Source organism: Hemicordylus capensis, chromosome 5 (assembly GCF_027244095.1).
Source record: "Hemicordylus capensis ecotype Gifberg chromosome 5, rHemCap1.1.pri, whole genome shotgun sequence".
NCBI classification, from domain to species: Eukaryota; Metazoa; Chordata; class Lepidosauria; order Squamata; family Cordylidae; genus Hemicordylus; species Hemicordylus capensis.
The window spans coordinates 127,565,985-127,574,025 of record NC_069661.1 but is presented as its reverse complement, the minus strand read 5'-3'; positions in this window follow the sequence as shown (position 1 = coordinate 127,574,025).

Here is an 8,041-nt window from a genome sequence, read left to right as displayed (position 1 = left end):
GATTGGAAGCCATTTTTATTGTACCTAAAGAATTACTTTCCTACTATGGTCTTGACAGCAGGGTTTGAAGTTTAGTATAAATTGCAGGTTGGTTAGATTAATTATGTTTGTAAGGGTTTGAACTTATGTTTTGAACTATTATTATAGCAAGGGTAAATTTTATGGTTGTTGATTCACGAAGAAATGTGAGCGGGAAGTCCACCCCTTTTTGTGTGTGTGTGTGTGTGTGTATTTTTAATGAATGATAATATTGCTATTGTTAAAATCAATAAAAATTGAATTTGTAAAAAACAAACACAAAAAACCTTTAATGAAATATAAGAGGCATCACATTTAAAAAATAGAACTTTATTCATATATCCAGCCTATTTAACACTGAAGAGAAACAGCACAATATTATTATTTATTTATTTATTTATTTATTTATTTATTTATTTATTATGTAGCCACCTGACTTTGCTAGTTGACTGTGAGATCCTTTAAAAGCTCCCTAACTGCAAGGGAGTCATGTGAGCAGTTCTTGCACAGCTCAGGTAACATTTCAGTGACCCACCCATGTGAGTACGGATAGATTGTGTGCAAGGACCATCCATGAAATCTGCACCGCACCGCTCTTGGGAGAGGAGGTATCTATGGTATTTCATGGGAAAGGCCCACATGATAAGCCCCTGCCCAAATGGGACATTTAAACACTACCCAGAAGCATGTGGAGCCGCTCATGGAAAAGTGCCTCCATGTAACTACAACAGCTACAACAGGACTACAACAGGTACCTTTATGAAGGTACAAGAGAATAGCTTAGCAAATTACTACAGTAAACTAAGAGGGCTTTCTAGGCATGTCTATACTACAGATTTTAAACCAGTGTGATACAAATAATTCAAATAATTCTTGGAACTGTAGCTTTATCATACTGCATAGACTTCTTGGCGGGAGACTCTTAATCCCTTCACAACAATACAGTTCTTTTGGTTGCTTTGTTGGGAGCCATGACAGTTAATGATGTCTGAAGCTGATTTAATCTGTAGTGTAGACATTTCAGTCTTTACTCCAGAATTATAGTCCCTCACCAAGTCGGTAAATCCCAAGATAAAACAACATTGGTGGCATGTATGTATGTGAAGGTCCTATACAGGTTTTTTGTGTATGTTGTATGTGTTTTAAGGCCCTTCTTAGAGGGTGTATGCAAGTGGTATGTATTTGTGTTAAGGCCTTTCCGAAGGGTGCATGTGTTTGCGTGTCTTGTAGAGGGTGAGGGGGTGTGTGGGTGTGTGTTTTAGGCCTTTATAGATGCAGTCCTACCATGATGGCAAGCATTTAGGTCAAAAGACAAATTTTGGATAAAATTAAGGGTAGAAGTCAGATAGATTTGATCCATGGGGCACAATCTGCTGGTAAGTCTTCCTGCACAAGCCTCACTGAAATGAACAGGAACTGAAAATAATGCAGGCTGTGTCCCATGTTAATTAGTGTAAGAGGTGTTCTCTTTATATTATCCCCACTGAGGCACGAAAACATCTTGGGGCCAGCTCTTGTGCCTGTAACAGTAGGTTGCCAAGTAGAAATTTAGCAAGTGGATTTCCCCCCCGCCACTTCTCAATGCCAGGGAATAGCTTTGCCAGCTTCATTTCTGAATATCAGGCTGTTGGTAATGGCACCAAAAAAAAAAAAAAAGTGGCAACCCTACAAAAGCAGAAATATACCATTCAGTTTAAATGCTATGTGTCAATTTTCTTATCCCCCTGCCGCCACAACATGAAATCATCCAAACATCATTTTTTAAAAATACATACCAGATCATTACCCATTACATGCAATGAAGTGATTAACATTTGTAATTGTAAACCATTATTGAACACATTCGTTAAAATTCTCCAGACTCTACTAGACCATTCGGAAATTATATAGAAAAAAACTATCAGAAAGTTGGAGGCTTAATTTATAATACAGTTTGGTCTTCTACATGTGTCAGCAACCTTCTTTTGAGGGGGTAGATTTGCAGCATGTTGCTACATTAAGCCCCTTGAAATGCCCAAGACAACTTTTCTGCCAAAGTCACAGGAGGAAAGATTCAGAGTTAATATGTCAAATGTTTGTGTCTGAGGGGCACAAGAGGTGCAGTTGGCATATTTCCTATTTCCCTGTGCTTCTCTGTTTCATTCACATTCTGTCTTGCAGTTTCCCCCATTGAGATGGTGAACAAACTCCTACTTCAGGGAGACTCAGACTGATTTTGAATGAAGAAGAACAGCATGAGCAAAGAGGTTATTAGTCTTATTCTCACATCAGAAACGACCATGAGTGTCTTCTCTAGAGTAGACTCTGCTGGACTTCACCCCCCCCCAAAAAAAAAACTAGTTGAAGCAGGCATTGGCCAAACAATAATCTAAAGTAGGGGCTGATACTCCTGCTGCCTGAGACACGTTGTGAGGACTCCTTCCCTTCCCATTATTTTTTATGGTTTGTTTTTCTTCAGTTTGTCCTGTATTCCCTCTAGGTTCTGCAGGGGTTTAAAGACAGCAACCTCTAGTCTGAGATAAACAAGGGTGTTGCTATAATTGAGCAGATTGGTTCAAAGAACCCAGGGCCCCAGCTCCTGAGGGCCCCCCCAGTTCCACAACTTCCTATTTTCTTCATGATCTCCCTCACTCCAAGGGGCCACCACAGAGAGGGGTGAACACAGGCCCCCTCTACCCCAGCTATGCCCCTGGAGGTAAACGTTTTCTGTGGCAGAGTTTTGGAGGAAAAGTTACAAAATGTTGTAATTGGTTGTCTCCAGGACGAGACAGAAGGTTCTGGCTAGGGATGTGCAAAAAATTTCGGGCACAGATCGATCTGTGCCCGAAATGAGCAATTTCGGGTGATTCGGGGCTGAACCGAATCACCCTTGATGTCCCCCGATATTGTTCGGGGCCGAGCCGAATCACCCGAATTTCGGGGCTCAGAAAATAAGGGAAAACATCCCTTCAGAAAAACTTCTGAGGTGTGAATTCTCATTCAATGATAGCAAATGAGATTTTTTTCAATTAAAGAACTCTCATTACCCCACTTTCACTTTTTCACACTCTCATTTACTATGAATATCAATCTAGCTCACTGCACCTTATGAAGAAAAACCTCAGAAATTCACCAAAATCCAGCCCTCTGCCCAATCACTCTGAAATTGGGGATGGGTGGTAGCCTCCACCCATTAGGCACTACCACCCCACCCCACCCTTTTGGGGCAGATACACTTTCTGCCCCCAAACTGCCCCAAAGACAGAAAAACTTCAAAAATTCCCAAAAAATCAGCCCTTTGTCCAATCCCCCTTAAATTGGGGTGGTAGCCTCCACCCATTAGGCACTACCACCCCACTATTCTGCCCCAGGCCCCACTTTCTGCCCCAATCTGCCCCAAAGACACGAAAACCTCAGAAATTTCCCAAAAATCAGCCCTTTGCCCTATCCTCCTGAAATTGGGGTGGTAGCCTGCACCCATTAGGCACTACCACCCCACCCCACTCTTTTTTCCCAGATCCCATTCTATGCCCCCAAACTCCCCCAAAGTCACTAAAACTTCAAAAAATCCCCCAAAATCGGTCATGAGCCGAATCACCCAAATTTTTCAGCCCCGAAATTCGGGTGATTCGGCTCGGCCCCGAACAATATCGGGGGACATCAAGGGTGATTCGGTTTGGCCCCGAATCACCCGAAATTGCTCATTTCGGGCACAGATCGATCTGTGCCCGAAATTTTTTGCACATCCCTAGCCAGAACCTTCTGTCTCGTCCTGGAGACAACCAATTACAACATTTTGTAACTTTTCCTACCAACTCCCCCACCCTTTTGGGGCAGATACACTTTCTGCCCCCAAACTGCCCCAAAGACACAAAAACTTCAAAAATTCCCAAAAAATCAGCCCTTTGTCCAATCCCCCTTAAATTGGGGTGGTAGCCTCCAACCATTAGGCACTACCACCCCACCCCACCCCACTATTCTGCCCCAGGCCCCACTTTCTGCCCCAATCTGCCCCAAAGTCATGAAAACTTCAAAAATTCCCCAAAAATCAGCCCTTTGCCCAATCCCCCTGAAATTGGGGTGGTAGCTTCCACCCATTGGGCACTACCATCCCACCCCAAAATTTTGCCCCTGGGCCCTTTTGCCCCCGAATTGATTCAGATTCGGATTAAATCCAAATCCGAACCGAATCAAGGGTGATTCGGGTGGCCCATATTCGGGCACAAAACAGAACAGGGGTGATTCGGTTCGGGTCCCGAACCGAATCACTGAAAATCCGAATTGCACACCCCTAGTTCTGGCTGCCTGAGGGAAGAAACTCCCTGATTGTTTAATGAATCCCTTTGGAACTAGAAAAAAAGGGAGGGCTGAACAGCCAAGAGAAAGGACTGTGGTGTGGCAGAAGAGTTAGGTGAGAGTGTGTGTGGCTGTGGTTGAGTGCTGTGTGGGCCAGAAGGCTGGAACACCAGCAGAGTAGAGTCTGAGGGCTGGAACTGCCAGGGAAGGTAGCAATGAGGGAGCCGGCCCTACTTGAACCTGCTAGGCCTTGAGAGAGAAGGCTAGCAAGCTTTTTCGTTTTGTATCTTGTACTCTGTACTCTTGCCAACTGAACTTTTCATTATTTGTTCTGTGTGTTTGGATTTTTGCAACCATTTATTCTAGTAAACTTGTTCTTATACTATTTTATTGGTAGCTCTGTCTGTTATTTTATTCCCCCCTCATGCCTACCTGCCCATCTTATTTACCACACTACTGAGTTTTGATATTTATTTATTTATTGATTGATTGATTACATTTGTACACTGCCCCAAACTTTAGTCTCTGGGCGGTTTACAATAGTATAAAACAAGTTAAAATATATACAAAAACTTAAAACAATTTAACAATTTAAAAATCAACCATGAATTAAAACCTTAAAATTTTAAAGAACAGAAAAAGCTTGGGTGAAGAGGTGGGTATTCAAATGCTTTCTGAAAATGGTCAGAGATGGGGATCGTATCTCAGTAGGGAGCACATTCCACAGTCTCGGGGCAGCAACCAAGAAAGCCCATCCCCGTGTGGCCACCAGCCATATTGTGTTTGAAAGACAAAGAGGCGCTTCACACGACATGTGTGAAGCACCTGATGGGGTTCTGCGGAGAGACCAGGCTTAGCCCACACTCCCCACAGATGAGCAGCCACTCATAGTTGGGTGGCCGGATTGGCCACCCACAAAAGTTACCACCTCCCAAAAATTGGCGGGGGGGGGGGATGATCAAGAAGGTGACAAGTATAAAAGAAACGCATTACTGTTGTTTTGTGATCTCTAACAGAGAATAAGTCAAATTTAGAAAAACTTTTCTTGTGAAAGATAAAATGATCCTTGCAATGCTTGATACCAGCACTCTTTATTTAGCAGGGGGAGAGTAACTGGCCCTATCCACCTCCAGCATAGTACCTCCAGTGACTCTTGCTGGTGTGTAGCTCATGTTTCTTTTTAGATTGTGAGCCCTTTGGGCACAAGGGTTCATCTTATTTATTATTTCTCTGTGTAAACCACCCTGAGTCATTTCTGGAAGGGCAGTATAGAAATCGAATAAATAAATAATGTGTCCCTCATACGTTCTGATTTGGTCCTGCCTAATGATATACTTCCTGGAATGTATATGGAAATCCAGAGACTGGGCAGTAAACCTTTTGAGGTACCTCTTGCTTGCCTATCAACTGAGTGAAGAGGGTGGCAACTGGTGAGGCTTGTATGAACTGGGACTAGTTGAACCACACATCCAGTTTGTTCCTGTGATAGTGGGAAAAGATGTTTTGGGGCCTAAGGCAGGGCCAGATTAAGCTAGTGTGGGGCCTGTAGCATATGTTATGAAGGGCCCCAAATTAAAAAAATTCACATAAATATTGAAACATAAATTATTTACTTCCATAGTAAAGTAATTCAATTTTTTCATTTGCCTAGTGCCCCTCCCACCAACCGCCCCATGCCTCCACTCAGCTGAGCCATCCAGTCAACAAACTTTGCAAAACACCGCCCCCCCCCACACACACACACACTTTTGTGACTCCTGACCGTGGGTTCTCCTTTGGAGTTATTTTCACAATGAGAAAGGGGGTGCGGAACAAAATTCTGAATGTTTAAATTAAAAGGTTCTCAGGAATTCTGTACTTTGAGAAATCTGAACCTATTAGCAATTTTGGCACACAACAGTGGATGTTTGATTCCAGTGTGTGCAGAACATATTGGATCCCAGCAGCCATCACATTAAAAGGCCCATTTGACAATATTAAGAATATATGTTTAACCTCTTGTGCAAGCCTGACAGGAAAGCAGATGTATATTTAAAATGGTTGCTACATTGCAAATGAATGTGATTATGATGAGGTGCATTAGCAACTTCCATAAAAACAGAAGTATCCAAAAGACAATCTTTTGGCAGGAGGCACAGCCTCTTTCAATCTAAATTACACTAACATGCTTAATATTAAAAGGAGGAAATGCACAAATCATTCAGTGCAACCCTAAGCATGTTTACTCAGAAGTAAGTCCCACTGAACTCAATGAGCCTTACTCTCTAGTAAGCGTGTTTAGGTTTGCAGCCTCCGTTTATCTTTGGACAATTTCAACGGGCATCCCAATGTAAAGCTAATGAAGTTGGCAACGCAGCAGTAGTTATTGCAGTTCTAGAGGAGAGGAAAGGAGCTCACCTTAAATTTGGCAGTTCCTTGAAAAGCAATGATCACAAATTCCCTCCCAACAGCACTAGAACTAAAGGAGGATATAAGTGACCTTACCCAACAAGACCATAATATAATCTCCCTCCAAGCTCCCCTCAATTGATCCACTAAACTTTGAGACTCCTCTTGCCGTGCATCTGAATTACTTCCGGCTTTCTTTTTCCTCTTAAAGGTACACATTCTCATTGTTTATCTTTACCCTCTCCCAGTCAGTCAGAAAACGCTGGCAACATTCAACTAGCATCTTCTTTAGCTTCCTTTCTTCCGCCCGGCATTAATAGTTAGTTGTTTTTTAATCTAAACTGCTTTTATTTCTTTTACTCTCTCTGTGTATGTTTTTAAAAACTTTTACAGTTTAAACAAATAAGGACCAACTCCCTGGCGATTAAGTTATCTTTGAGACCCCTTTGCAAGCTATCTGTTCCTATTGTTGTTCTTACTACTACCTCCCGTGCTGCTTAACATAATAGATAACCCAATCAGCACCATGGTGCCAGGAAGACCTTGCTTAAATGCCCTAGAGCAAGGCGAGCGATGCTGGAGATCAGAATGGGCAGCAGCAGGCCATGAGGAGAGTCAGCAGAGAGCACCAAATAGAGAGCAGAAAGAAGGGGCAGACGTTCAAGCCAGGTGTGCGGGGCCCTAGAAAATGCAGGGCCCCTAGCAAATGCTACATTTGCTACTATGTTAATCCAGCTCTGGCCTAAGGCTGAAATATGTATGGTAACACATAGCTGGAGGAGAGTGGAGGAGCAACAAGAAACCCAAGTTCCTCCTAAAGATGCTGAACCAGGAGAGACAGATGAGAGTGTAAATGCTAACTGTCATGTCCAAATTGTCTCTGACTTGCCAGTAAAAGAGGAGAGCAAGCTTCAAACTAGGTGCCAAACTGAGGTGCAACAAGAACAAGAGGAATTGCCAAATGTGTCGGGGGAAGAGGTTCATAATGAAATCCTGGAGGAGGTGCAACCAACTGAGTGTTTCAAGCAAGTGTAGTCACTTCAAGCAAGTGTAGCCACTGGGATCGGACCCAATCCTGGCAGTTTGCACGAGCATGCAAAACCAGGGTGGGTTCCCTTAGCCTGTTTTTGCACGCTTGTGTGAATAGCCTCAACAAGTGACTGAATTCTGCAGGTCCTGTGGAATGTGCCAAAGGGTGGGCAAGGCTGGGCATAAAAGTAAAGCTCCCTTACAGTCTTTATGCGCTATTGGTAAAGACTTTTTCAGGGTAGGTATAGACATAGTTCGTCCTTTCAGCAAACTGACTAAGAGAGGAGAGAAGTATATACTGACTGTGGTGGACTTTGTAACCAGGTACCTT